This window comes from Cylas formicarius, unplaced genomic scaffold, assembly GCF_029955315.1.
Source record: "Cylas formicarius isolate icCylForm1 unplaced genomic scaffold, icCylForm1.1 PGA_scaffold_9__14_contigs__length_23061073, whole genome shotgun sequence".
Lineage (NCBI taxonomy): Eukaryota > Metazoa > Arthropoda > Insecta > Coleoptera > Brentidae > Cylas > Cylas formicarius.
In genome coordinates, this window is record NW_026844365.1 from 13,450,889 (window position 1) to 13,473,093 (window position 22,205).

General features: G+C 34.9%; 1 protein-coding gene across 2 annotated transcripts in view; it reads right to left on the reverse strand.

The window, feature by feature from the left end:
* LOC132707557 (discoidin domain-containing receptor tyrosine kinase B-like) overlaps positions 1 to 22,205 on the reverse strand; it is an 82,030-nt gene that overhangs the window by 29,609 nt on the left and 30,216 nt on the right. Inside the window, exon 2 of one of the 2 annotated variants that reach the window (XM_060679457.1) lies at positions 21,520 to 21,572. The exons of the other annotated variant lie outside the window; for it this stretch is intronic. The gene's annotated coding sequence lies outside the window, so the exon portion shown is untranslated. The remainder of the gene's footprint in view (positions 1 to 21,519; positions 21,573 to 22,205) is intronic. 2 annotated transcript variants of the gene reach the window in all.

Genomic DNA, 22,205 nt, shown 5'->3' on the forward strand with positions numbered 1-22,205 from the left:
AAAAGACTCAAAAGTGAAAAGGAGCAAAGAAATAAAAAAAAAATGAAGGGAATAATTAAAAATAAAATGCAAAATATATTAAGACAAACGACAATAATGAAAAACTTGTAATTTTATAGTATACTAGAACCTTGTTTCAAATATTTGAGATGTTATCAAAACATACAGAGTGCTACATTTTTCGAAACGTAAGTTCCATTTAATGATTAAAAAGTATACAGAATGTCCCATATAAAAATCCGTCCGTTTAATTAAAAAGTTGTTTTGGAGATGTATTTGTAGAACCACAAATATTTGCATAGCAGAAAAGTTCCAGTGTTTCGAAAAATGTTTCTTTTCGAAAAACATCCTATTCCTCTTAACGGATTTTTCTATATAAACTGAGTCCGAGATGGCGGCATCAGTTTTCGTTAATCCCCTTTGCAATAATAATAGTCGCGACCCTTGCGCATTCTGAAACACCTTGTATCCGCGTTGAAAACATTTCTCCGTGTACCCGACTTTTTTGATCGTACCTTATATAATTTATGAGGAGCATCTACTTGATTAGGTCATACATCGAAAACCACGCAGCGACTGACTGCCCTTTTGATCGCGGCACCGTTAATAATTCTCTCCGACAGAGTTTAATATTATCCCTTTCCACCTAATAACTGCGTTTCCTCGAAATTTCCGGCGAATGGGAGTCGACTTTCGCGGTTCGTATTGATATTGGTTTGACTCGCTTCGAAGTCGGGCGTATGATGTTTCTAATTAGCAATATCAATTACGGAAATGGGATCGACTTCTGTTGACTCCAGTATGTGACGCATTTGCCCGACTAGGTCGCAACCGGGAAAACCACAAATGCTATAATGTGCATTTGTCCAAATCACCTGAGGCACCGGCGACGAACACCCGAAAGGAGCCAAAATATTTATCCAAATAAAGAGAGTAAACACGGCTCAGATAGCAAATTAATTTATAAATGCGGTTAAATTATACACTGTAGAGTGTATTTACAAACAAAATAAAATTAATAGTTTACAAAATAATGTAGAGGTTATTGGACATGATATAAAGAACAACAATTTACGCTAAAAAAAAAACAACTTCTATTAAAAATACTACAATGAAGGGGTAGCTACCTACCTACAAGTATTTCATTGGCACCAAAGGGATTTTTATTTTACAATTTGACCTTTCAAAATTGGTATCTTTAAGTAATTTGCGATGTTCTTTTCTAAAATTTTAATGCAATTTCAATTTTTTCATACTTTTTATCCTGATAACTACTTAGGTAACTTTTACTTTTTGATTCTTGAATTCTTGAACGTTTTAATTGACAACCATATCCTCAAAATCATATTGCTTATTGAATAAATTTAAAAATCGTAAATAATTTTAGCTGTGAGAGCAATTGGGCACACGTTTTTTATTAACCTTTTATGATTCGTGATAATCGCCGTATGTAATTTTCCGAGTAAGAGGTACCTAAATACAATTTTACTACGACCGCAATGATTTATTTAAAATAATTGAGAACCTTCAAACAAACACATTTATGATAGTTTTGGCTCTTTGATTAATTAATCTGAAACTGAATCTTTTAAGCTGAGTCACTGTAAATATTATCAAATAGGTGTATTATAAAAGCATTGCAATATAAACAAATCATAATTATTCTCTATCGAGGAAAATGTTTTCCGCACGTAAACGCTTTGCCGGCCTTTGGACAAATATGGCCATTTCGTCGCAATCCGACATTTTCTTAAAATCGTCCGTTAATTACGGTCAGAACAAAGCAAAACTGCGGCAACAATGTAAACTATTATCGTGGATCTCATGAATATTAACGACATGTAAATGTCTACACGGCTTCTTCTATATTCGGCAGTGGAATCCACTAAAACGTACTATAATCCGGGTAAACTATGGACCCCACAGCTCGAAAGTGACAATTCGGTTTTAATTTTAGGTCTGGCTGGTCGAGCTAATGCTTCCGACCTTCGGGCTTTCACGATCACCGTTTTTATTTTTTTGTCGGCCGATCGAATTGGATTTTGAACGACTCGGGACTATACAATCACCCACAGTCCCGTAAATCTTATACCTTTTTAATTTTATGAGTTTCGTAAAGTGCGAAAGCTGGCCGCGATCATACGCTGTCAAATAAAATAAACAAATGCGTTTCGGCGATTTTATTTTAATTTTAATACAGACTGTTAATTAATAATTCCTAATAAATCTCTGAAAATATCGTTAAGTTACAAATAATTCCCCATAAATCCTCCACAAATTCCGTTAAACCATCAAAAATATCCACCTAGTTATTAGTTAAATAAGTATTCCTATTCCTATTATTTTCAAGTTTAAAAATAGGCGAAGGGTTTTTTGTTCATTCAATAAATTCATTATAAATGTTAAGTTGTCAATACCTGCTTAGAAATCCCCGAAAATTCGGTTAAATCATCAATATTTCCTTATTAAGTTAAAAATTCAAGTCAAGTCCAAGCCAGGTCCAAGTCACGAGCGAAACCGACCTTCTGATTTGAGTTATTTCGGAAGCTGCCGTAAATCATGAATAAACTAATGTAAACCCACAGAAATAAACAATTTAGTTATTAATTTCTTAATAGTAAGGAGCGGAGAAAAGGCAAAATGGATTTTTTGCATTTTTTATCTGTTTTGTACAAAACGTTCATTTTTTCCAATTATAGAGAATGTACTATACGCACACTATACGCTATTCCAAGTAAAAGCAAAAGGTGCCTTGTTTAGTAAAGTGACTTGGGTCTGTGTCTTCCTGAGAAAGAGCTCGTTTGGGATGGCACCAAATTGTTCTGTACAGTTTGTTCGAAAATTGCAATTATAAACCATATTTTCATACTTTTTTTTTTGGACATAGGAAATTTTGACTTTTGACACTATTGATAGCTAATATTATCAATTTCAATGTATTTACAAAAGTTTTTTATTCAAATATTTAATTTGGCGGAAGTAGGAAAGATTCTTTTTTATAATTCATTTATATAAATAATGTAAAAGCAAATTAATTATTGATTTTTTGGATTTTACAGATTCATGCAGATAAAAAAATCATTGTGGATCGCCATGTCAAATCAGTAAAAAACACCAGCTCAAATGGCGAAAATTGCAACAAATGGAACCCTCCCAGCAAACAATACAACATTGTCTTGAAGAAAAACCATTGCAAGACTTTTATGTTTTTCAATTTGGTGTCATGTCTGTATACAAAATACAAAACTTTTATTACGATTTTTTTGTTTTATTTAAATATGTTCAAACAGGTTTGTGGTATAAGTAAAAATTTATAGGACTTCTGAAGAACGAGGATAATTATAAAGAAATACTTATGGATTTAGTTAAAATAACATGCATTCCTCTCCTTGGTTATTAGCTTACCAATTTCGCATTTAGCATTATATAAATTAAATCATAAATAACTTGGTATAGCGTCATTTTACATGTAAGCGTAGAGTTTTTATATTTAATTAGCAACGTAATAACATAATAAACAAAAATCAGAAAAAATACTCGAATGAACGTCATTGTTAATTTCTAACTATTCCCACAAGTACTACACTAGTACATTTTGAAGCTATATCTGTGTACTTTGCAATTACTGATCTGTAAGACCAAATCCGTTAACAATTTTCATTAATTCCCGGAGATAAAAGTAACTCAAACATCTTAAATCTCGAGTAACTCCCGATTTTTTGATAATTCCATATCTAAAACAATGGTCACGAATTTTGCAAGCAAAAGACACCAGCTACAGCCTACCAGATGGCCGCAATAAATTCAAACGAATTCAACGAACGCAGCGTCAGATAAACACTAAACACACTCCAGCCTCCATCCGCAACACGACCATCAGCTTCCTTGGCATCTATTTACGTTAAACAGTTCTGGTTCCAGATTAACGCCGCTCTTAATTGTCGTGCGACTTTTTCCCAAAAGCACAAAACCACGGTAGCCACTTGACGTGTTTGCTTTCGTACGTCAAGTGCCTAGGTCGGTACAACGACGCAAACTCAAAAGGAAACCCACGGGCCGCCAGCAGGTCGACCAGATACGAACCTACGTGATAATAAAACCATAATGGGCCTTTTGTTCGGCGCATTCTTGTCTTGTTAGGTGTTTCGTTTAGTGCATACAATAGCGGATATAGATTGAATTGTAATTGGCGCTTGAAGATGAAAGAATTATTGGCGATGGGCGATCAATATTCAAGGACCGCGAAACACAACGTTTGCCATCCGTGCGTCTCTCTGCAAACAAATCAATTTCTTCTGCGCCAATACGAGTAGCGTAAACGGCGGCAGATATTCCGAAAGATTTTGCGTTTGTTTTCGTTTTTTTATTTTCTGTACGGGCGAGAGAGGTTATTAGTTAGGTAAATATGCAAACTAATCAATCGGGGAATTCTAATTAGTATCAACACGGTTTTCGAATTAAGTTTATGCGTCGCTCCAAACATAATCTGAGAGTATTTGCATATCTTGTTAAATCAAAACAAGAGTTAATTAGGTGGATTTCGAGATACAGGTTGGACTGAGAAAAAAACGAGTTTGAAGACGCTGTATTAGTAATTAGATAACATCGCGAAAGTTTGTGATAAATAATAATGACATTTTAACAAAGGCAACAGCAAACGTTATAAGAGGACATTAAAGCAAGACTTCAAAATTCCAAAAACACATATAGAGTCGTACTTGAGTATAGAGCAGAGACTCAAGGGATAATTTTAACAGGCAGAAGCTAAGAAATGCTATATTTGATGACTTTCTTGGATGCTTCTTCGGCATACAGACACTTCAGCTCGTTTGGAAACAAGGTCAAAAATCCCTGAGAGTACAACAGCAAGAACACAATACAATAGAGAACTAACCACATGTGTACCATTAGCTGAAAAAAACTCTTAGACACCACAGTCTCTTTTAAACTACTCGTTCAGTAAATAAAAATAAATTGGTAAAATGCCGATGGATATTTAACACAGAGGAAATAGAATCAGCCTAGCATTAGCCTGAAAGCGTCTAGAATTACTCGGAGAGAAAGAAATAGATTGTAATGTAGAGCTACGATAGAAAAATTTGCCTCCTCATAGACTGATCTATGATCAGAAACATGAATTGGCTCTAAATGTCCAAAGCGGACCGTCCTGTAGAATGATAATTGAGATGTGTAGGCTTATACTAACGATGACATAGATTGGAATAGATAAGAATATAATCAATACAAAATTAAATATGTAATAGTTTGTGTCTGCTTAGGGAACGGTGTCGGACAAATTGATTATTTGCTTCATGAATTAGAAAGCAGGAAAAATTCGAATGTCATCGACGAATTCCTTATAAATTTGTTGGGGCCTGGCGTATGTGTGTAGAGTCGCTGACGTGGAAACATTATTTATATAATACGCTCCGGCATATATACATATTGACTTGACATATTTTATCGATGCCACCTAGGTTTCGCTACATATTTATTGGGGATAGTTTCTATCGATTCACGACTTAATCCCACATTAATAAGAATTAATGAGTTTGCTCGAACGGTTCGATTTTATTAAAACTGTTTTTGTTTGCTGAACGCGGAATTAAAAGTTTGGCATATTTATAGAATTATACAACTGTATAATTTTCATGTGTACAGGTCCGATAAATGTGTAAATAAAGAAAGGTATATTTTTTGTTATGTTTATTATTACGAACAATTTGCATTGTAATGCAGACATTATTTTTGGCAGAACTATTGCTGAAGCAACGCTCTAGTTAATACAATTAGCATTATACATAGTGTCTCAAATATTAGAGAGAAATTTTCAGTATAAATGTTTCATATATTTGACGTAGTGTTGAAGCTGGTTAATTGACCACTTCTTCATTGACTAATCAAATTCGATCAAAATGTATTAAAATAAAAATTGTAGAGTGTATCTATCATCACTTAATAACAATATGTATTTTATAATAAATTATTATGCCCTTTTGATGTCCAATTTACCTATCACGCTCTTCAAGGAATACCTACCCGAATACAATACTTAGCGATTTTGGGAAACCCAATAAAAACATCCGCTCTATTTAGTTCTCAGAACGACGCGATGGCGATGGAACGCCCAAAATAAATAAATATAAATTCAATTGTATTTTTAAAAAAGAAAAAAAACAGTTTTATCGATTTAAGACCGATAAGTATATCACCGATACTTTCGAAAGTAACAGAAAAAATTATGAATTATCAAATGACGGAATATATTGACCGAATTCAGGATTCAGCTGTTCCACTGCTCTCTTAAGTAGGTATAAATGACGATATCAGTAATGCAACCGATCAAGGCAAAGCTACAGCCTTGATTTTATTGGACTTCAGCAAGGCATTGGATCGACTAAATCACTAATAGCAATTTTGAATTATATTGGTTTTCACCCTAATTCGATTAAAATAATTAAAAATTATTTGGTGGATAGAATTCGGTATGTAGAGAAAAATGTTGGTGTGTCAATGCTCACTAAACAAATTTATGGAGTACCACAGGGATCAATTTTGGGCCCGTGACACACAAATATATATTTCATTAGGGAGGACTTAAAGAATCTGGTGCATTTTTTTGAAAGACATCACTTTTTAATAAATGAAACGAAATTAAAATTTTAGGTTATTCGGATCACATAATGATTAGTGACGATGATGTTCCATATTCCAATCACAGCAGGAATATGGGGTTAATTTTCGATTCTGAGTTAAGATTTAAATCTCACGTAAACTAATGTATCCAAATGGCTTTTGTTTAAGAGTGGCAAGATCAGACTGACAGTTTTACTTGTTCTTACAGTCTTTTTAATTTTGAGGATGTTGTATAGGGGATCTGCCTCCTTACTATAGACAGCCACAGAATACAGCGCGTCCAGCAAGCATAACTTCCATTCATCTATGACATTTGCCGCAGAGAACTTGTCTCATATAAATTAAAGAAAGCGAAATGGCCGTTAATGGAGAAGCGCAGAACTTTACACTCAGCTGTGTTGTTTCATAAAATTATCGTATCTAACAAATAAAATTCGATATCATACGTATAGTTAGTGATTCAAAATTTCCGGAAAAATTGGTTGTCGGAAAGAAACCGGTTTTTTCCCGGAAAAATTGGAAAAGAACAGAAAATTTGGGAAAAATTGAATTTTTGCTGGAAACGAAATCCAAAAGCATTTTAATATGTGTTAAATATTATTCCCGGAAAAATTGGAAAAAAACAGAAAATTTGGGAAAAATTGAATTTTTGCTGGAAACGAAATCCAAAAGCATTTTAATATGTGTTAAATATTATTCAATACAATTATTTTCAAACATATTTTAAAAAATAAGTGCAGTGTAACAACACTGACAACTTGTTTACCGGTGAATCCCCTACACATTTCAGCGAAACAAATCTGATTGAGTCCGATAAATCCCATTATCAGAAATGCCTTTTGTTTCTAAGTTTATAGAAGATGCAATATATGGTATTCCCGCAAATACTGATGGCCTGTCCTGCCTGACTAGAGAAAACCTATTAAAATGTGTAAAAGAGCGCTTCGAATTTTGTTGTAAACCTATTAATTTTGCAGCAAATCTTCTTGATTCCCGTTTTATTCATTTTGATAAATGAATTTTCATCAAGTAAAAGTCACCTCAGTTCAATTTAAGCAATTAAATGAAGACCAAGTTATATTGGCAATTGATTTTATTTCGCAAATGTCTCAATTATTACGTTTAAATACAGGAGAAGTAATGGCAAATTTAGCCCACTTCAGAACTGAAACGGGATTTTTTAGTAGGAATTCTCTATGGGAATCTGCGAGCAGTACCCATCCAGTTGTATGGTGGCAGAGGTTGTGTACCTCGCAGGCACTTATGCCAATTGCTTCCAGAATTTTAAATGGACCTCCATCGTCTGCGTCGTCAGAAAGAAACTGGCATTTGCACGGTGTTATTCATACTAAAAAAAGAAATAGACTGACTCAAAATAAGGTACAAAAACTTGTTGCAATTCAGTCTACCTTAAATTTAGAAGAAAATGACCTACGATTCTAGGTCAGTTCCGCTTTTGCGGAGGGCTGAAATGGATATCGAATTAATTGGGAATGTCCAGGACGGCGATGCTGCGGAATCAGAACCGGATTCTTCCTCCGAAGACTCGGACCTTGACGATGAAACCCCTTTAAGTGTACTGGCTTTGCAGAAATGACGTTTTTTTACTTGCATTTTGCTTGCGTTGTCAGTTCTTCTTCTTTTTTTTTGTATACATTTTTTTTTTGTTTATTATGTATTCTAGAGTTTATGTTTTTCAAAGACTTCTTATTTTATTTTTTTAATTATTTTGAAATAAAGTAGGTATCTTACTTTTTGTTTCTTTTTTATATATACATTTATATCATAATATATTAGCTCGTTTAGCTGTCTGGCATTTAATTTAAAAAAAGTCAAATTTTCCTTTTTTTCCAATTTTTCCGAGGTTTGGGAAAAAAAACGGAAAAAACCCTTATTTTTTCCAAATGTTTCAGTTTTTTTCCGAACCGTTAAATCTCTACGTATAGCACAGTAATCTTTATATTTTGTTTAAAAATATTCTTCACAACTTAAAAACATTATCAGTGGGCCCATATAAATATCAATATCAACAGTTGCTTCTAAGTTAATATTATATGAGTGACTTTTTTTTGTTTGCTTTTTTATATACAGTTTTTAAGTGGAAATTGCACGAGTGACTCTTTCTCTGTTTGTTTTCTTTCTTTTACGTACAGTATGTTTTTCGTGGAGGATTTAGAACTTTCCTGTAATTGGCGTTGTCAACATTAATAGACATTGGGTATAGTTTACTTTGGGGGCTGAACTAGAATCTTTTCTAAATTGAATTTCGGGTTGTAGAAATGGTTATGGGATGTAGACGCTGATTATGCAAATATTTAAAGCAAATAAACTACTATTATTATTATAAAATTATTTTGGTAAATTGACACAAAAAAATTCGGTGCAACCCTAATTTGATGACGTATGAAAAACTAATAGGGTCGGGCACATAAGATATTTTAGTAAATAGAATTGATCGTATTCTGTTTTATATGTATAGTAGGAGGGAATATTAGAACAATTCCAAAGAATTATAAGTATAAGAGAAATAGTTGCTCGACAGCATTATCCTTCACTGTCACTCTTAGTGAGGCGTAACAACTTTACATCTTGCACCAAACAACTTTTTCCGAAAATAAAACTCCCCGCTCGACACGAAAGGCGTTATCACAGGTTATTAATTTGCTCTTATCTGCTCGCACGTCTTGTAGTCCGATAGCCACGTTGATTTATTCCAAATTGAAGCACTTTAAAAGCTCCTGTTTTGTATACGACAACATGTACTAGTAGTAATGGCTGACAAGACAAAACTTGACATAAATGGGAACCTTGTAGGGCTCCAAAACTAGTTACAGCCACAGAGCAGCTAATAGCACTAAATGAACTTTACAGAATTCATTATATAATTCGTTTAGTTCAATTTTAACTTTCAGTAAAAAACAATAAGAAATGTAATCGTGCGTTTGAGATTAATAAAAACGCCGATAAAAGAAAAGTTAAAACAAAGAACCGGACAAGTGGGGAGAAGTGAGCAGATTGGCATATGGCGCCTGGAGTAATTTTATTTTCTGGCAAATGCGGCTGGCCTGAAGTTGGGCTTCTGGTTAATTTTGGTTAGTTGTTTTTCAGACCAACGAAGTGGAAGATCTACAAAATAGTAGCGCAAAAACAGTTTGTGCGACTATTTTGTTCATCAAAATTAGTTTTATTTGTACACTAATAAGGTTAGTTAGGTTAAGAGTGTCCAGATAGATGTTTTTTATGGTCGTTTTAAGTCAATTTGTCAATTTTTTATCATTCCTTTTTACCTACATACTTTTATTGGACAACTGCCTGCTTTAGATACCTAAAAATAAAAATAAATATAATAGCCGAGTAGTTTCAGAAACCTATCTGCAGAATTTTAATTTTACAGCCATTCTGAAGTTTCTATTTCAATAATCAATGGACAACTCTATCCTTTTACTTAGAAATATTTGTATATTATATATGTGTTTAATGGAATATCTTACTCCGATTACAATGACGTAACACAGTTAATATATTAATGTTTGACATATAAAACGTAAACAACGTCGATGGTTAAATTATTGTCCAAGTCATTATTGTTAAAATGGTTCTTCGCGGATTTTGTATCCGTGAAAGGACTAATATAAAAGTGCGACCACAGCTCGTCGCCTTTACCCAGAGCGCTTCAAAACAGATATTTGCAAGGCTGCCAAAGAAATTTACAGAAAAAGGTATAGTATTAAATGTTAAAAAGGTATGCCGGAAAGATAATGTTTTAAATGAAGAAAATAAGGCAAACATATTAGGATTCTATGAAGGAGTATATGAAGAGACCGATATTTCACGGGGAACAATGTCAAAGGACGATGCAGGTTTATTGAATTTTTTAGAAAGACATAAGAGAATAACAATTTTTTGAAAAACCTTTTATCGACTGATGAAAATACGTGTGGTGTCATAGGTGGGCATATTTTGGGTATGGTATTTAGAGATCAAAAGTTAACTGGAGAACATTATTTGCAACTATTAGAGCACCAAATAGAACAATATATAGATTTTCCCCAAAATATATCAGTGCTGATTATATAACAGCAATGCCCAGAGGTTGGACACAAAAAATTATGCGCTCAGAACTCCTTGTAATAATGTCGTGGAACTGGAACGGCAATAAAAAGTTGTCGGGTGTTCAGGCTTGATTATTAGTATATTTAATGTTTCTATTTGACTAACCAAACCAGAGCTTTAACACCAAGCTTTAGGATATGCCTTAATCCAGGCGTCTGTTAAATATTTTAACAGCTTTCGCAACTGAATTATTAAGATACCTTTATCTGAGGAACTATATTATACTAAGATCTTTAGTTTTTTTTAGTTCGTTTTTGTCGAATAAAATAATTTGTAGGTACTCGAGAAGAAGGAATTATCAAAGCTGTTTGTCTGTTTGGCAAATTCTTTGCATTTCTTTGTAAATAAGTACTAAACTTCTAAAAAAAATACTCCCAAACAGACCCGATTTGAAAAAAAACATGTTTAAAATTAAACCTGGATTGCAGTTTCCATTATTTACCATGATCACTCATAGAAGGAAAGGAAAATGTAATATTTATTGAATTCGTTATCATAGAATTATGGAAACACTTGTATATTAAACAGTCGCTACGCTCATGCCAACTTAAGCTTGTGACTAAAGTGGAGTTTATTAAATTTGGCGCATCATATACTATACCAAACAGTCTTCGAAGGACAATTTAAGAATTGCGATTGAAACCACAATAAATAAAAAAACGAATGAACGTTGAGATTTAGAATTCACCCGACCGAAAATTGTTTGTCATTTCGAAGATATCGTCACGTTTCGTTCGTTCTCGGCTCGGATACGTTGAACTACGCGGCTAATCTCCACATCCTGTTTCGAAAACCGTTTCTTCAACACCGACGCGCGACTTGCTGAAAACGCAGAAACCCTATAGCTTTCACGGGTCGTAATCAAAGACCGCATCGCGTTTCTACGACCACGACCACGATTAATATTACTAGCTGCAAGTGTCAATTTTACTTAATTGTTGCTCGAGGTGTTCCGTGGAACGCTGGACGTTCTCATCGCACAAGTATTGTGTTTAGATCCTCTTTCTTCGACGAAACACGCAAACCTATGACCCACATTCGAGACGAGGCAAATCCGACTGGGATAATTTTGCGAAACGGTAAATGACAGCTAAAAACAATATTGCAAAAATTTTTGCTAAGATTTTTGAAATTTCACAAAAAATACACAGGTTTTATTATTTTATTTTGTAGCTTTTTGTTCAAAGAAACTTCCAAAGGATAATGTAACACTAATGTAGAATATAGATCAAACTTGGTGGTGGAATTTTTCGAAAGTATCTGCCCTCGTATAAAAATTTTATATCTCGATAACGGAAAAAAAAAATTTTTTTTTTCAGTCCGTTCTCCGTTCTCGTCTTTTTCCTCCTTTTTAACCCTCCACGAGGCACATAGGCTTATAAGAAATGGCCCTTATCCGACGCCGGTATCCATCTTTTTTTTTCGCGATTTTCAACTGTTTTTTGGACCTTGCTATGAAACACGATAAGTGTTTTTTTGAAGCAATCGACTTCATATTTGACACATATATGCAGCTTTGTCTCGTGACGAAACCTATTGAATATGGGGGGGACGGGGACGGGAGGAATTCTAAAAAAATAAAAAATCGCGCGTGCAAGAGTCAAGGCTATGATTCAAATCTCACTTTCTTTTTTATTGATATAACCCGCATAGACAGCAGAAACTTTTGTATTTAAGTTTTTCACCTATTGTACAGGGTGTTCCCGATATTTCGTGCTAAATGAGAAATGAGTTAACTGTCCTAAACTGGCAGATATCAACTTCAAATTCAACAAGGAAGTAAAAGTCTGTGTCCACATTTAAGCGGTAGAAATTGGGGGCAATGAAATTTTATCAAGTATTTATTAAAAATGTTTGAATTTTTTTTTGTTTGGTAATTTTATCTTCCAGAAAAATATGTTTTCCTCCATACTCATTCATCCTATTAAACAATATGGCTAATTGGTTCAAACGGTGTCTTGGCCGCATCAAGGCTATAAGGGCATATTGAAATCGTTATTTCGGGAGCTGTCAAGACGCGATGACGTCATTGATTATTACAGCGCTCTGCATGGTTTCAGAAAAAAATTATTTTCTCGAAAACCATTTACTATTTTCAAAAAATTATTGAACCAGGAAACGTGGAAACTCCAGGGCTATAACCTCTACTTCGAACAATGATTGAAAATTTTCCGTTTTTGTGCCTCAATTATTGGCGATAAATGAAAAACCGTTTAAGATGGGATAATTTTATTTGAACAGTATCGTAAACCGTGTCGAGAGAGAATTTCAGGTTTTTTCAATTATACGGGGCGTGAGATATTTGAACAAATATCATTCGACAACGCTATTATTTGTGCAAATTTAATACAGAATGGGATTGCAAAATTCGAAAATTTCAGACATTCAGTGAGTGTATGTAGATGGTGTTCAAACCACAGCCTCGATTTTAACTTTTTGAATTCAATGTCTTATGGTACCGGGTTAACGGTACGCGCTGTCAATTCAAAAACCGAACAGATTTTTGAATGCGAAGGTCATCTCAAATTAAAATTAACAAGCATAGAATTAAATTATAATGATCTGTTGTTTTAAAATTGACAACTTCATCCTTCTCATTGATAGTAATGAATGTTATTTATTATATTACTTTTACTTCTGCATGTTTTATTGTTGGCCTTTTAACTGTTGTTATTTTTATATTTAAATTTTCTTGTTTTATTTGTATCTTGTGTTTTGCTTGTTTTAAAACAAATGCTTATCGAGCCGAAATCATTGGAACCACCTACCAAAGCCAGTGTGGTAAAATCAGTGTCAAATCCAAGAGTGTTGATTAACAATTATAATTTTGGCGAAAACGTCTTTTATTAATTACATTTTTTCAAAATTACATTTCATAAATAGTCAAAGTGCTTCAGTTGGGCGAAGTTTTAAAAGCTTAACTTAACCACGAGAAGAGAGAGAGAAGAAGAAGACGGAATTGAATAATGTTTGCTTGAATATAAAAGTTTTAAGTTAATAAGCTAAGATGATTCTTTCAATTCAATTTGTTGCTTAGCTCCAGCTACCTTTTTATTTGCACCAAAGAATAGTGCCTAAGACTTACTTACACTTAATGTAAGATTATTTTCCAATGATAATTTACACAATTCAGTGTAAATCATTATTTCAGTATTCTTAGCATTACTGTCATCAGAATGAGCATAGAGCCATTCCTCATCAGGGTAGGCCTAAGCGCTGCAGGAAATTACAATTATAAAATAATAGTTGTATTAATTAAAAAAAGGAAATGGTAAATTATATCCTCGACACAGGTATTTTCACATTTAAAACCGGCTAAAGAGTTTGACCCTGGCGGCATTAAGATATTTTAATTATCACAACATTTTTAAGTAGACCTTAGCTGACTACCGACGCGACAACAAACAAAATCCAACCACATCCAGACGCGCCGGCGATACGAAATAAAAAGACTCTTCAAAAATGTCATTGCCCTTAATCCGTGGCAAATCGGCTCACGACTGCGTGGTACGCATTGTTACACCGAACAATTAACACCTGAACGAGCCATACCATTTTCTATTCCTTGGGCGTCGATTTTAAATCGAAATCGCCTTTTGAATTATTCATCGGCTGGCTTTCCAGCTAATTAGATTGATTAAGCACCCCGTCCCGGGCATTTTTTTATTAACGAGGCGCCTTCGGATATCGAATTTATGATGATACGGAGGAGGAAGAGGTGGTTGCATAGTCATCGCCGGGCGCATCTGCTCTTATTGTGTTACATACGCTCTTTGGGGGAGATATTGTGTTCCGGCCCACGCCCGCCTCAGACCTTTATTAATATTTATCATCTATAGGGTTCATTACGGCACCTTTTGTAATTAAAAAGATTTAAGAACGATTCCCCCTATGGCGTCCTCGCGGGGATCCTTTTTTGCTTTTCCCACGACGCATCGAGATCGATGTCCCTACTAAATGCAAAACCAAGCAACGCCCATGATCGACTTCATTGAAAAAGCTACCGCAATCTCAGCAAAACAACATTATTCTATAAAAATTTGCTCCGCAAAATGAGAAGCAGCGTTATCACGGGATTTCACGGCAATTTTTTGACACAACAATGACGAAATGGCGTCCAAATAAAAAATCAATTTCTGCCGAGAGTCCTGGAACTTGCGAGGAAGAGATTTTTAATTTTTATCTTTTTTTTTACTTTAATTACACCCTTATCACGACAAATTAGCGCGTCCAATTTTTTCAGCCAAAAGGTTTCAAAGTAATTTGAGTAAGTTTAGACACTGCGTATCTCGGAAATGAAGCTAGTTAGTTCACATGTTTACCGAGTTGAGAAATGATTTCTTGAGTGACAGTGTTTTGAGTTAAGGCCCGATCAAATGAAGCAGGAAACCCTTGAAAAGAGAAAAAGAATCTTTCATCAACTGGGAAACTAATTACTACACACACCATAGAACAACAATATAACAAGGCGACCCACCAAAAATTTAAGCAAATGCAATATTTTCACATTGATAACAGCCCCTGTTTATCAAATACAGGGGCCACAATATGTTTTTGATTTAACCCACCATAAAGCCTGTAGGTATTGGTCGCACTAGTAACACTATTAGCTTACCGTATTCTTTGTACTATATAATCCACTTTACTCATGTCTCATTACGATAAAAAATATCAGTTTGCGCCAAACCAAAAGTATTTTGACGAAGAATTACATAGCTCTCAGGTAAAAAGTTATGCTTCTCAGGCTTCTCAAGGTTTTCCATAGATGTTTTCTACTTATTAAAAGAATAAGTACAAGAGAAGAATTTTTCTTGGTCTGCTTGGACTTTTTTAGAGGTTTCTTGCAAAATAAAAGTAGGATTATCACATTTAAGCGAATATATTTTTCAAATGTAATTAAAACAAAGATGTTTTTGTTCAAGGATAAAAAATATTTTAATATGAAGTACTCCCTGTGGGCTAAATTTCTAGCTAAGCCCGAGAACGACCCTTAATTTTGTTCGTGCTGAACGGAATTCCTTGTTTTATCACCCCGCACCATTTAGAAATAGACTTTTACAACATTAACTTTACATGTCACTGATGCCAGAAGCAAAGCTAAAAAGAATCACTGGATTGACTGACACCACCGTCATGATCTCTTGAACAAAGCTTCAGAAAAATATAATGCTTGCCAACTCCACAGGTTAGCTAGATTAGTATCGAATATTACAAAAACGAATACAATTCATTAGACATTCTTCTATAAATGAGGAGTCAGTGACGATGTAGGTCGGCGTTCTTACCACTGCCAAGTCAGAACTTGTTAGGCCGTGACGTTGTAGGGAATGAATACTAAAAGTCGTGATGTCTTGCCTTATGCCGTATTAAGCAAAAACAGTTTTAAAGAGCGCAATGCGGATCGGTCGAGTTTAAATTGGAAGACATTGCTCAATCCATCTGGACCACTTCACGAGAGTGACCGCAGCTCGTTTTTCTTCATACTTTAATTTATAACAAGTTTACGTCGGTAAGAAGTCTAGACGTCGCAACGATCGCTACTTGGCCGGGTCCACTTTTTATTGTTCCCTCGTGCTTTTAGCTCGCCGCTTGATTTATGCACCCACAGTGTGTTATGAGCAATAAACTGTGACGCCTATAAAATCTCTAATTATTCCTATTTATCTCGATTCGGTTTTACGAGCGGGTTTAATAGGAAAAGGAATGGTGCGTACTGAACGCCTCTTTTCGGGTATTTATCTGTCGATGATTAAGCACCGTAAACCTGCGATGCACATGGTTCGCGTTAACCTATACCTTCTACGACACGGTACTTCACGCGATAAGCTTAACTTTAACACAACAACTCTATTCCTCCAATCCCCAAATTATCTGCAGTTTTTGTTTCCTTCTGTCGCGTTCCTGGGGGATTCAATTTACAAGCACATTGAATGCATAAAATCACTACACTTCGCACTATACAATTCAGTAGTCCTCCTCTAGAGTATAGTCACCATAACATAATGTCAACATTGGGAAATATTTAGAAGGTTGAACCAAAATTCTTAAAATACGTTATCTGATGGTGCACAGCAGAAAATTCAATACCCTATCAATTACCATGTAATAATTTTATACATATTATTTAATATTTCTTCATTTAAAACAAGGTATAAAAATTACAAACATCGCGGTAATTATTATATGGGTAGAAGGTACATTTTCTTTTAGGGTAATGAGGGTAAATTTTTTAGAACAAATTTTCATTGTGACACAAGCTTACTGTCCTTTCCATCGCACGAATGAATGCTTTGATTAAATTAGTCATTTTGATGTACATTGCAACCCATTTACATTTCGAGGCACCTCTGTAAACTGCGTATTTTTCACAAAATGTTTTTTGTAATTATTAAAAAAAAAGGCATTTTATTGTGATTATTGGATTGGAAAAGAATATTAAATGTAATTATGCTTATTAAAGGATCAATAATATCAAACGCACATATTTGTAGGTACCTGGAAACCAATTCATAAAATGTATATTATGTCATTGTCCCACAAATTGTATGTAACGTCTTACCTCTCAATCTCAGGGTCGTGAAAAACAAACGCATTAATTAATTAAATTCGTAATTTAATAGTGAGGTAAGACAATGCCGAGGCTAGCTCATTAACAATCAAGAAGGGTTAATAAAGTAGGGAAAAAAAATACTAAATCAAAGCCAAGTTGGAAGGCGGTGAAGGGCACCTCGGTCAGTCCCGGAAGGTGGTAGGTAGGCGCCACGTGATTCGAAAAAGGTAAACTTATCAACCCGAGGAAATAAACAAGTGAATCACGAACAATAATTTATTTCCTCCAACCTGGTGGTAGGTATGAGTGTCAAATCTCACCTTCAAGTTTTGGCGGTGCAAAAGAATGTAAGACACTATAATTTAAGACTATAAGTTCCGCAAACCGTTTTTGAAGAGAACAAGCCACTTAAGCTACCCAAACCTCAAGCTGTCCCGAACGTTACGCAGCTGTCTGTCACTATCCCGGGAACCAAGCCAAGATGGAATGGTGGCTCAATGGGACAGCCGCAGGTGGGCAGTCCCAGTTAACCCAGCAAAGTCCGTCCGGAAAGTCCGCTGCTCGATAGGGGAAACTCCACAACTGTACCCAAGAGACAGCATACACTGCAAGACACCAAGTCTGGTCTGGTATTCCGGTGAAAGAAGAAACCACGTGGAAGGTTTGCGGGAAACGGAGCAACAATACGTACAATACTAATTAAAAAAAAAAACCTCGATTCGAGGGTTTTCTAGAAATGTGGGGCAATGACAATTCTTTTCAAAATCCCTCGTTGAGGAAGATTCCCATTCCAAACTCCAAATAGATCCAAAAGTATGGGAAATCATAAATTAGTGACCAATTTACATATCCCCCTCTTATTGGGGTAGCACTATCGGCTCAAAAAGAAATCGGTCACACAAAAGAAAACCTGCCACACAACCCCAGCTTCAAAAGCTAGCGTACAAAATGCCGGACAATTCAGACAACCAGTTTTATTAAAAGGCTAAACGGGCACAAAAAAATTAGAGGGAAAACGCCACTTATGCCAACCTAGTCGACGGTACGCCGCCAGTAGAACGAACAATCGAACTATATCTGTGGTGATGGCCTTATGGCCCGTGCCAAAGAATCGAGGTTGCGTCAACGAGATCGAACTACCCGAACGCTATCTATGGTGGCGACCGGACGGCCAGTCACATAAAATCGAGAAAGAATAGGTTAAGAAACAAAACAATGTTTACTAGGCTCGCCAAGGGATACCGAAGCAATGAAAAGCAAATGTGGTCCCCAGTCTCATAGGGTGACAGATGGTAATGGTTATGACTCCTTCTAATTCGCAACTAATACTCTGTTTTTTGCATTAGTATCTCTCAGTAAACCGGTGTCACTTAAGAGAAAACCAAGCGAACAAGGGGCCACGCACACAACCGTTGCAGCATAAAATATTTATGGTTCGGCAACACAATTGGCCGGGGAGTACAAGTCCGAAACTAAAGAAACCGAGTCTACAAAAGAACGTGTGTTCAAATCGCAAAATCGATATGAACCTAATAAACAAGAATTTTAATTGTTAAGAAGCACTCGCCAAACAGCAAAAGGTGAAGGAAATGGACAGTACAATTAATTCTGCAAGGTACTAACAAAATAAACCCGTTACTTCGCAAATGTGCCAGCACTTGTACTTTAAAAATGCTAAATTTTACCATTGAAATATGAAACCGTCACAAACGTATAATTGGAGATTTCTTACTACCACAAAACAGATTGTAATAGTTCCGATGTCTTGTTTTGATTAAACAAATCTTGAAGAACACATATAGTTTCTATAACTCTAAAATTCTAAATTTGCCATATCTTCTTTAATGGGAAAGATATTGTCATTTTGTAAATTGTTATTCATTGTAACTTCTTAACAGCACTTAATAGAACTAAAATGTTCGATTATTCAAGACTTTCATCTGCTTCAGAATCTTAAATATAGACCTAATATATACATAACCCTTTTATTTGCGTTTATTTCGAGATACTTTATCTCAAAAAATATGACCTTTCAAATTCTTAGTAACACGGTCATGGTATGGTTTTGTGAATATAAAATGAATGATTCGATGTGTTCAACGAAAGTGTGATAAATAGTTATGAAAATATATTATGGTAGCAATAAAGCTATTTATACTGGAAAATGGTAATTTGTGGCTATGTATTATTATAACATACATTTACAATAATTAATAAACATAATTATAAAAATATTTAATAATAAACAACAATTTTATTATAAGTGTAGGGTAAAAGTGGGATAGATGCCCCACTTTTTGTAAGCTGACTATAACTTTTTTTTTAAAGCACTATTCGAGTGAGTTAACTATTTGTAACAACTATAATCCTTATACTTACTATCTACTCATATCATCATTCAATGCATACCGTAGATTTGTAGATATTTATCTCTAAAAAAAACTTATTGTTTGAGGATAGACGCCTACTGTATGGGGTAGTTGCCCATGGCAAAATTTCGACATGACTATAGATGCCCTACAATGGGATAGATGCCTCCGTAATAAAGAAAAAAATTCGTAGAAAATTTTTTTCTTATCCAAATATACCGTAAAACTAAAGTAAATGGCACTTTTATAGGAACAAATGGCTCAGTCTTTCAATCATTCTTTGGGTAAACTTAGCAACTTAACAACGTCTATTAAAAATTATTTAAAATTTTACCGAACTAAATTTAGGAATAATAAAACTTAAAACAAATCAATCCCTTAGGACTTCTTTGGACAAAAAACAAAGCTTCCTTCTTAAAAAAAACTAACAGTAATCAAAATTTTCAAATAATCAACAAATATAGAGATACTGTTTAAGATTACTTATTCTTTGAATTCACTTTGGCCAGGTTAGCTTTTAGAGCTGCAAGCTTCTTCTTGTGTCCACATCTATTATAGTAATCGCCATATAGAGTGCAATCTTGGTGTAATCAGAGTTTACACATCAGGCACTCAATCCAGTCCGCCGTGGACTTGGTACTTGCATAGTCATCGAAACATTCTCTGCATTGAGTATTTTCTTTATCAGATTTAGTCTGGTCGGAATCTGATTCATCGAACTCTTGTTCACTTTCAGAGCTAAACCTCGGTCTTTTCTTTTTAGGAACTGATTTTTGGTTGTTTTTTCTAGGTTTGTCTGGTGTTCGCTTGTTAGCTTTATCTTTCAACTTAGCTTTCTTAGAGTTAATATGTTCTTCTGAATTTAAAACGGCAGCACCTTGCTTGCCTCTTTTGTACAATGGAACAGGAATTTTCGGGATAGGTGAACATTCGTTAAGATATTTACTTGGAGTTTTCCCAAAAGCTTTGCAAAGGGCTTCTTCAGACCAAGCAGCACGAACGGGTGCCCCTATTTTCCTGTTATATTTTCGCGGCATTTTGACTAAAATAAAAAATGAAATTTGGTGATACGCTGCATTATTTTTTACAAGTACAGTGAAGTACGGACATGTAAAGTTATAAACGGCTCATAAATAAACTGGAAAGTCAATTTTCCTACTAAGTTGCATATTAACTAAATAGGTTATTTAAAAAAAACTTACCTATAGCCTAAGTACCTGTGAATAAGTCATAGAGGATATATGCCTCTAAGGGCGTCTATACTCAGTTAATAGTGGGGCCTCTATGCTTTTTAGTAGGAATAGACGCCCCAGCAAATAAATAAAATTACTTAAATAATTTCATAATTTTATAAACACACCATAAATATAAATGATACATACTATTCAAATAACAATACACACTTAAAACTTACCTTCGAAAACGAAAGTTCTGAACGCGTCAAAATGTCACTGTCACAAGAATCATGCAAGCGCGGTAAAATTTTGCAAGGTTTTTTTAACTCAGGCGGCGACACGTGCAGTCCTGTCGAAACGCGTGCGCAGACTGTGCTGTGCGGTGCGAGGTTTGTCCGAGGAACTTGGTACTAGAGCGTCAACTTGGTTTTAAATTCTCTGTTTTTAAGGGGCGGCGTCTATCCCACTTTTACCCTAACAGAGAGCATGAAATAGTAATAAAACACGACCGGGCCGTATTACCAAAAATTTTAATGGTACTACATATAATATTATATATCCTTTCTGTTAAAAAGTACCAATGAAAAAATGTTTAAATAATCTTTCATATTAAGATATGGAAAATATCAACTGTGACACAATGTATAAATATCGAGTAAATAAAATGAATACTTACTTTTAACGCCACCTAGCTAAATATTTCGGCAACCGCAACCCCGTCGCTCCCGTCTAAAAAATTGAAAAAAAAAACATGTTATTTTAAACTTGCGCAACTTCATTTCGCGCGAGTTATAGTTCAGTTTCGCGAAATTTGCTTGCCACATTTCAAGCGAAAATTTCCACCATTACGGACGGTGGCCGTAAATTGCGAAAATAGCAATTTTGCACGGGTCTCGGGGGCCGTTTTACGCCGTCTGGCCCAAGTTTCCACTATCGGTGGATTAAAAATCTCGAATTTATGTAGTCTAAAACTTACCCCCCCCCAACTTTGAAGAGAGCCGTTTACACAAGAACCGCGATCACATTAAAAAAAGGTGGTTTAAATATACAACAAAATATACAAACGTCATACGAATTATGGAGGATGATGTGTTTAGAAGGCACAAGGAGTTTGTTTAGTCTGGTTTTAAAGTTTAGGGTGTCGATATTATAATAACACGCAACTGCCTTCGTACTTTGAAGGAACGCGACGAAACACGTCCTGGAAAATCCTAATAAAAACAACCGATGATATGAGATTTATTAACTTTAGAGATAAGATAACAGGCGTCATATATTGAAAGGTGCCGATGCAAAGCTAATCCGTCGGAATATTATGCATTATGATTGATGCGCAATGGTTCGTTTAAGACCAGGATCGCT